Genomic DNA, 9,109 nt, shown 5'->3' with positions numbered 1-9,109 from the left:
CTTTAACTGACACCTGTGAAAAAGTTGGATCATAAATCAAAAAAAGAATCATACCGATATAGCTCTACTGATATATTGTTATGATAAACCGATACCGATATGGTAAAAAATGACCGATATGGCCGAACCAGAAACAAGACTGAATACTCTTTACTGATTGGTGCCGTTTTAGATAATATTAAGACTGAATACTCTTTACTGATTGGTGCCGTTTTAGATAATATTTTTAAGTTGAAAATTATTATTAACCTGATAGGCTAATTAAATGGCTCAAGTTTTTCACGGACATTTAGGCCTAAGATTTTGAGGGCATGAGAAATTGGCTCTCGAATTTGACTCGCAGATTCTCAGATTGAGAGGCAAAATACTTAATCACTGGACTATGCCGAAAAATGTAGAGAGATAAATATACATATAAACTGAATATAAATAACTTTTCTACATTATAAAGGGGAAAAACATCATCATCATCATTTTGATGGTGTTGGGGGCAACTGTAACACAGCATTACAACTGCCCCCAATTCACCACCCATGATACAAAGCTGCCTGCTGGCTACAAACAACAAAGTTAACATATGACAAATATAGCAAATGATAGCCAACAAAATGGTCATCAAAACTAGATGTGTTTCAATCAATAGACATTTAAGGTTAAGACGGAATAAGAAAAATACTGAAGATGAAAAAAAAAATTTCATACCTCAAAAATGATTCTTATCAGATAAAATCAGAAATGCATGAGATATTAGCTTTTCCTTTGGTAGGCAGAGAGGGATCATCAAAAAGCAAGTGCATAATGAATTTCATGGTTGTATCTCATTTCTGATTGGGGCAATTTAAGATGTTACAATAGCCCCCTGTTACAATTGCCCCCGGTCTCCCCTATTTTTTTAAGCATTCCTTTGTATATTTCCCCAGGATAACAGACTGTTGCAGACCTCTTTTTTAGCCCTATGGAATTGAGGTGAACTTCCTAAACAGAGGGCCTGTTCATAATCTCAGTGTATTGACATAGTACTTGATATGCCAATAAACTGTGTAACTACTGTGTCTGCAGTGGCAGACAAGAGACTCCATGTCTGTAAAGGCTTCTGATATGACACCCTGAAATTAGTGGAGATGGATCTGTCCAAAAACGCCAAGCTGAGTTTTAAAAACCAACCGGATGATAGATTTTAGGGAAGCACCAGAAGTGATTTCGCAAGGTCTTCGGAAACATTTGCAAAATATCTGTACGCCGAATTTACCAAAAGATCTTTATGATTCAACACGTCTTCCAGTGTACGGCTCTTCAGAACCACTTTGGCGGAAAAGCAAAGCGATATAAACTGTTATATTTCCGTATACGTTCGCATACTGCTGTAGCATGGGGGCATGATACGCATCAAGCCAATGATGCGCAACACTGAAACGTCGCGTGCAGACGAGTGGTAAATAGGCGACCAAGAGATCGTGTTAAACTCACAAATGCAAGTTGTCGATCACACGTTATTATTACTCATTAATGCAAATACATAACAAAATACATGCGTAACATTAAGCTTGTGATTTCCCAATCACTGACTACGTAGTCGGTTCATCTAAGAACAAATCAATTCCCTTTTCTCTGATATTTACAGGGACTTTCTACGAACAATTATACACTTCGCTATAACTAACATTAGAACCCTGCAAACACAACAGAAATTGAATAGAAGAAGAAATACTGCAGTGATTCGTCTACCTGTTAATTTGCTGCTGCGTCGATGAGATAGGACAGAGTTGGCTACTTGTTTTTTTGGGTGCTGTCTTCAATGTACCGGTTGGCAAATTTGCGAATCCTAGTTTGGTGAAGGAATGACCCGCCCTACTCTCCCTCTGATTGGCTAGTACTCGTTGTGTTCGTTGGGTAGGTTCAGACGGCACTGGGTAGGTTGGTTAAGTTTAGGCGAGAGCAGTGGGATTGGTTAAGGTTAAGATAAGAATGTCAGGGTGAGCCAATCAGAGGCAGGGTCAGACAGCGTAGTCATGCCACCATCCTGGGAAAAATAAATTCTTGTACCGGTTTACTTCGGAGCTCTCTGTAATGGGAGGGGAGGTTTTGGTTGGTCTTGAAAAACTAGTCTTCAAACTTGTTAGGCGAGACATGACCTTACGTGTTGTGTGTGTATCTCACTTTGTGAACTATCACATGTATTTGTTCAGTGTGCCACACAGTAGCCAGGGTATTCTGTCACCCACAAAATACCTTATTTTGTTCAAACTTGTTGGTGTAAGGATAAAAATCTAACATATTCCTGGCACTTTTATAGACCTAACATACACCCTCCAAACAAAATGCGGTTGGGACCACATATTGCTATTGTCCTTTGTGGATGCGTCAGTGCTGCTTTACAGTGCATACCAAATTACATTGACATAAAAAAAATGTAAGCACCAGAGGCCTGTGCTATAAGGCAGGATTTGGAATTAGTGTAGGTAACTTAAGGGTTAACACTTGGTTTTGAGTACTATGCTAAAGGATTGGATCACAACCTGTAAACACCCTGTCCACTGACCATGCTGATCACTAGAAGAAAAGAGAATCCTAACATGGACAAAAGTCCTGAGTGACAAGTGAAAAAGGGTAGCCTATGTATGTTTATAGGTGAGCAGAATAATTTTTTGTTCCAGCCTTTCTGTTATTATTATTTTCATATCTGCTGTCTTTTTAGAGCTCTAGTTGTGTAGGCTTTATTGGAATCTAGCGATGAGGTTGCAAAACTAAAACTTTTCCTGTGTGCTAAGCATGTAGGGAGAGCAATGGTGGTGTGAAAATGCAAAAACACAGATGGCCCTATTTAGACGCAGTTTTTGGTTTGGCCATTCAGGACTACTGTAGAAACAACATGGCAGACTCTGTGGAAGAGGACTTGTTCCTTATGTAGATATATAAACAGCTCATTCTAAAGTAACAAAAACACTATGATTGTTAGTTTCAGGTGATTATACACTAATGAAAACATTGTTATGAATATTATGTACCATTTCTGCCAAGAGATGCCCCTAAATCTTACATACTGGACCTTTAAAACAAATGGAGAGTACAACACTAAACACATGATGATTTTAGCTGTATTCTAATTGTTCAAAGTGACTGCAGAAGTGTATAAAAGTGCATATCATTCACTGAATTAAAAAAAATACATAAGATCTCATAATTATGAGATCCTAATGTTGTAATTACAAGATATTATATTTCTTTTTCTCTGATAAAGCTTATAGTTAGGGCTGACTCAAGCTTGCCTTGGACCAGCCCCTAGGGACCTCCTATGATACACTGAGCCCCTTCTCTCTTTCTCTCTCTCTCTCTCTCTCTCTCTCTCTCTCTCCAGTTTCTGAAAAGTTGGTTCTTCATTTGCTAACATTCATGTCTTATTACTGCATATCACTAACTCGGCTTGACTGCATGACACTAACTCAGCTTCTTCTCCGGAACCACTGTGCTCCACTGTCTCGCATGTTCCTTCGTATCGCAGCTACACCTGAATCACGGGTCATGGCTGACTGCTGCTGTGGTCCTTCCTGATGCCTATTACTACTGTTATATTTATTAGTCATACTTCTACCATCATTATACACATATGATTATTATTGTCACATACATATACTATCATATATTAATATATACTTACAACATATGCTACCACAATTACTGTTATTATTATAATATTATTACTAAAATTAATGTTCTTGTAGCTATTGTCATTACTGTCTGCCCTGCTTTTCTCTCTGTCTCTGTCTCTTTGTCTCTCCCTCTCTATGTATCATTTTGTTATATGGATTACTGCACATTTTTTATATCGATCTGTTCTGTACACACAACATCTATTGCAAGTCTGTATATTCATGGTGGAGGGATCCCTTCTCAGTTGCTCTTCCTGTGGTTTCTAACGTTTTTTTTTTTTTCCTGTTAAAGGCTTTTTTTGGGGAGTTTTTCCTTATCTGCTGTGAGGGTCCTAAGGACAGAGGGATGTCGTATGCTGTAAAGCCCTGTGAGGCAAATTGTGATTTGTGACATTGGGCTGTATAAATAAAATTGAATTGAATAGACAGGGATGAAGTTGCCATGTGCTTTTGTTGACATCTCAGTTTAGCCATGTGCTTTTGTTGTTGTTTGGTTGCAACATCCTGGAACTTAAGCAGCAGACGCCATAGGATACCAAGTGTGTATAGATTTGTGTATATATTTGTCGTTTTTCACGGTTATTATCTTCAATAGCTCTGTATCAAAGCCTTGATTTCCCCAGTTTTGGGATATGTTGGAAAGCTAATTTAGGTAGGTAGATAGATAGATAGATAGATAGATAGATAGATAGATAGATAGATAGATAGATAGATAGATGTACGTTATTGATCCCAAACTGGAAAATTCTTATGTTATAGCAGCAAGTAATCAAACTGTATGTGGACCTTAGAATATAGAAATATAAAATATATACAAAAATGAGTAGCACTAAAATTAAACATATACAAGAAATATACGGGAATAAAATAAAATAAAAATATCAAATTGCAGTAGTAAAAAAGATCAAATTATATACACAACATAGTCAGAAGTGAAGTAGAGGTTGTAAAAAATGTGCAAAATAGCTACAAGTGTGCAATTGGTTACTACCAGCAGTGCAAACAAGTGGTTGTAACGTAGCTATTAAGCTATAGAGGAGAGGCTTTAGAAAGCATGAGGTAACCCAGACACTCGGGAAGAGGGAGATAAATTCTCCTTGTGCTTCCCAGCCAAACTTCACGTTCACCACAACGAGCGAGGAGGAGTTTTATCTCTCCAAGTGAAGCCAAGTCAGCCATTGAAGAAGAGTTAAAAACCTAGGTGTTTCTGATGTATGGCTTTTGAACTGGGATTTTTGTCCGCCTACTTGAACTCCTAAAAGACAAGTATAGACGGCAGATTAAATGCTTTATTCCATTTCTTTTTTTGTATGTTTTCATCATGGAGTGATTTTTTTTTCTTTCTCTCCTCAGCTGGTGGCCATTTGGGTTGCGTTTCCCCATTGACTGTGGGACAGTTTTCTGGAGCGGCGTTGTAGATGGCAGATGTGGAGGTGAAGGCGCTGGAATCCTGGAGCACAGGAGAAACAATATTAGAACCTGGCCGCACAGGAAAAAACACTTCTCAAGTTATACTGAGTGGCCAATATAATACCACATAGCTGGCTGAACAATCTGGTGCTGAATGGCTGGAGAGCTGGCTTCTTAAGCAGGTTGCTGATGAGGTGATTAAGAGCAGGTAAAGAGTTCCACCAGGTGCCTGACGAGGTAGCCACACATATTTTACAGGAGACTTACACTATTAAAACTACTGAATATAAATTAATACCAGGTTGGATTTCTCAGATCTACCACGCACTCTTCACATCTTGAGCAAGGGGTGTACAGTAGCAATCATGTTTCGTAATACTATTCCCTTTCTACCTAAGATCAAGATTGCTGATCCAAGTGAGAGATTTCTTCTGATCTCTGGCTATATGAATTCCTCACCAGTCACTTTGTTAAATACATATGGCCCGAACTCTGACGATCCTACATTTCTTCGAAAAGCTTTTAAGTTACTCTCAGAGGATGGATCCCCTAGTATTTCTATTGATGGGGCCTTCAATTGCTATTTAGATCAGTCCATAGATAGATCATCTTCTAAATCTAATGATTCAAACCTCTACTGTTATTAATGAATATATGACAAAAAAACTCAATCAATGACAACGAAGAAGTCTCTGATTCTACTCTCTGGAAAACATTAAAAGTTACCATGAGGGAATTTATTAGTTGTTTTGTTTAATCCACATTGAAATTCTTAATATTGTAAACTATTTTAATGTGTGTTCCTCTTGTGCTCATGTTAATGTATTTTTCTAGGCTGCAGTATTATTGGAGCAGTTGATGTCAATGTTATTATGTAAATGCACTGCATAAATTACACCACTAGGTGGTATATGCGAGTGAGAAGCAGGGTCACAAGCAGGAGTTTGAAGAAGTGTCTGTGGTTTTGTTACTGTATGAGAAGAAATGAGCAAGAAAGCAGTAGTTTTGTATCGGCAGCCGGGAAAGCTTGCAGGCAGATGTCAGAGATGGAACTAGTTTACATTTGTTAAATACAGAAATTTTTTAACAGTAAGCATGACAAATAATAAGCTAGTAGCCCTAAAAGCGAAACCAAATGTGATTAGTTATCTTATACACTTATACAGTGGCATGGAGGTGATACAGCATGATACAATATATAAAGACATGCTCAGTAGGCTGCTTTATTTATGGATTTATTAATTCCTCTTTGACAGGGCTCAACATAACATTTACACGTGCAAGACATTACAGACGTTATAAAAGGACCTAAGAATCTAAAAAAATACACAGGATGGAAAATAAACAACACACATCGATACATAAAAGAAAAGGACCAGCAGCATTAGCAAACCATTACTGGGACATTGAAATTCCTCTACTGTTGAGGGTAGTTTTTGCATTTGGAATGAATGATTTTTTATAGATTGTTTTTCTGGCCAGCAGGACTTATATTATATTATATTATATATATTTTGCAGTGCATAAAAATGTTATTTATTGATAAGGAAGCGCAATAAACGTGATTTCCCTTTATGGGCCAAGTGATTTTTCAACATGGGTCCTGGTGATGGAATGAAATACATAAGGAACTGGACTAATTCCTCATTTTGAGTCCACTCGTGAGTGGAACTGTTTTCCCTTCCACCAGAGAGGAAGAAATTGATAACTAAATTTGTGAATTCTTTTAAGGGGCCTGATCCTGCCAACTCACTTATAACTCAACTTATAAATTTTACCCTTCTGTATCTCCAGACTGTGACAAATGCAAGTTAAATGATGGTACACTTTTGCATTTATTCTGGAGCAGTCCACTACTCTATTAATTCTGGTCAAGAATATCAGAATATTTTTCTTTTTCTGGGGGGGGGGTATCATAGGATGCTCTCTCCTGACAGGGACTTGGCTATTCCTGGATGTTCAAAGGACTCTTTAACACTTGCATCATACATACCGACAGCTCTTTTGATGGGCATGTTGCTAGCCAAAAATACACCGTGCTTCAGAAATTGGCTGAGTGAACTTGTTTCAGTTATTCACATGGAAAAACTACGATTTAATCATCCAAAATCTGAATATAACTGGGAAGAATCTTGGGGTCCTGTGTTCAATATAATATCATAGACTGTAAAAAAATATAATTAATAATTACAGATGTAGCCTATTTTATTTTCAGCACTCGACTAGTGTGGGCTTTTAATTTTCCCTGGGCGCGTGCATGAGTTGAGGCTTAACAGGTGAGGCTTGAATTAGCGTCAGTTGGAGCCAGCCATAGGCATTTCTAGCCCATTTTTGGGGGTGCTGAAGCACCCCTAAATTGAATCCCAGCATCCCTAAAATTTGAGAGATTTTTTAAATTTTTTGTTTTTTTACTGTATGTCCTTTTTTAATAAGCTAGAAAAGTGTCAAAACCATACAGTACTTGGTTGCAATGTAATATTTTAACAACAAAAATTTTTGCTGCATTTAATAGTAGGTCACTGTTTATGTTGTTAGGTAGGAGTTAGCTGAAATTTTTTCTAGCTAGGAAACGTTACAGGTGGTCAGTACCACTGTCCTCTGTTTGAATTGGAATGAGAGAAGCTAGCTGTTGTGTCATGTGCATGTGTTAATATTAAAGCCAAGGTGCTACTGACTAGCTAACTGACTGGATGCCCATGAACATTATAACTCCTATTGTGTGTATTTATTATTATTATTTTGTAGATTTCAAGCACTTTTCTTTTTTGAAGTGTATTTTTATTTATGTATTTGTATTATATAATACAGACAAGAAGGAAAAAGGCAGAGACAAACATTGAAAAAGTCAATTACTGTTAATGTGTTAATGTTACATGTTGTGCATTGCATTTCAAATAAAAGTCCAAAAAATAAGTCCAAGGTCCATTTTTGGTATTTTTGGTATTTTTGTTACTCACTATAGGGGGCTGGTTTACTCCAGAAACATACATACTGTTTATGTGTATGTTGAGGAGCTGCTGTATCAAAATGAGTTATCTTCCCCCAGAAATTAGGGTTATGATATGTTTCATTTATGATTCCAATCCATTTCTCTTTTGCTGTGGCTCAGCATTTAAATAACCTTTATCAGATTTGATTTGCATTTGATGGTTTAGTCATAGACTTTCCCAAAAACTGTTGTGCTTTTCTTTCACAAATGTGGGAATGAAATTGAGATAAAATGTACAAAACAGTAAAATTTATCTTGCCTGGCCGGGCAGCTCTCTGGGTGCCCAGCACCCCTAAACCTCTGATCCTAGAATCGCCCCTGGAGCCAGCTGATTTTACTTGATGGAACGGGCTGGCGCTAGATTGGGAGTTGGCGTTTAGTCAAACTTCAAGATTAGACTTTAGTCTGCCCACACTAGTCGAGTGCTGAAAATGTTGCAAAATGTCAAAAAGCAAAGGAAGGGAGCGAGCGGAGGCTTTTTCTGCTTCTGAAATTCACCAAATGTGTAAACAACTGCAGACCGACTGAATGCGTAAGTAATCTAAAAATATACACTTGCTGCGCAAATGAATCTGTCATAATTACAATTAAAGTTCCTTCCACAAATTAACAGTTGAACACTTCACCTTAAAGGTGAGCAGTGGATATAATATTACTCGGGAACCAACTGCTGATTTCACACCAGCGGAAGAGCTCGCCCTGGATCAGAACTGAGCAGGCCAATGATGGAGGGGATACAGGGGGGGACAGCTACAGACTTTGTTCCACCCACAGAAACCGCCCTCTTCATACAAGGTACATTATTCCAGTATACTGTACATGGAATCAGTCATTTTATTAATTCATTAATCAACCTGCCAGTCTTGTGGAGATAATTTAGTCCTTAATGTATAAGAAGTCAGTGATGTGGTGCTCATAGAAAATATATTTGTAACAGGACACAGATGAACAGCCTGACAGCCTGCCTGGAAATGTAGTGAGTATTGCCTGAAGGACATCCACGGTGTCCACAATTGCTGTGCTAACAGATATGTGTTTTACAGAATTCACAAACTGTCAGACA

At 37.8% G+C, this 9,109-nt stretch overlaps 1 protein-coding gene and 1 long non-coding RNA gene across 3 annotated transcripts in view; one reads left to right on the top strand and one right to left on the bottom strand.

Annotated features, from left to right (window-relative positions):
* aldh3b1 (aldehyde dehydrogenase 3 family, member B1) overlaps positions 1-1,879 on the bottom strand; it is a 51,140-nt gene extending 49,261 nt beyond the window's left edge. For both annotated transcript variants that reach the window (XM_050069116.1, XM_050069117.1), the window contains exon 1: positions 1,726-1,879. The gene's annotated coding sequence lies outside the window, so the exon portion shown is untranslated. The remainder of the gene's footprint in view (positions 1-1,725) is intronic.
* Positions 1-9,057, top strand: part of LOC126405397 (uncharacterized) — a 44,074-nt gene extending 35,017 nt beyond the window's left edge. Inside the window, exon 3 of the long non-coding RNA XR_007571572.1 lies at positions 5,001-9,057. This is a non-coding gene — a long non-coding RNA (uncharacterized LOC126405397). The remainder of the gene's footprint in view (positions 1-5,000) is intronic.
* Positions 9,058-9,109: the final 52 nt, after the last annotated feature.

This window comes from Epinephelus moara, chromosome 18, assembly GCF_006386435.1.
Source record: "Epinephelus moara isolate mb chromosome 18, YSFRI_EMoa_1.0, whole genome shotgun sequence".
NCBI lineage: Eukaryota > Metazoa > Chordata > Actinopteri > Perciformes > Serranidae > Epinephelus > Epinephelus moara.
Note: the sequence above shows the minus strand (reverse complement) of the source record. Positions and strands in the feature narration are given on the sequence as shown.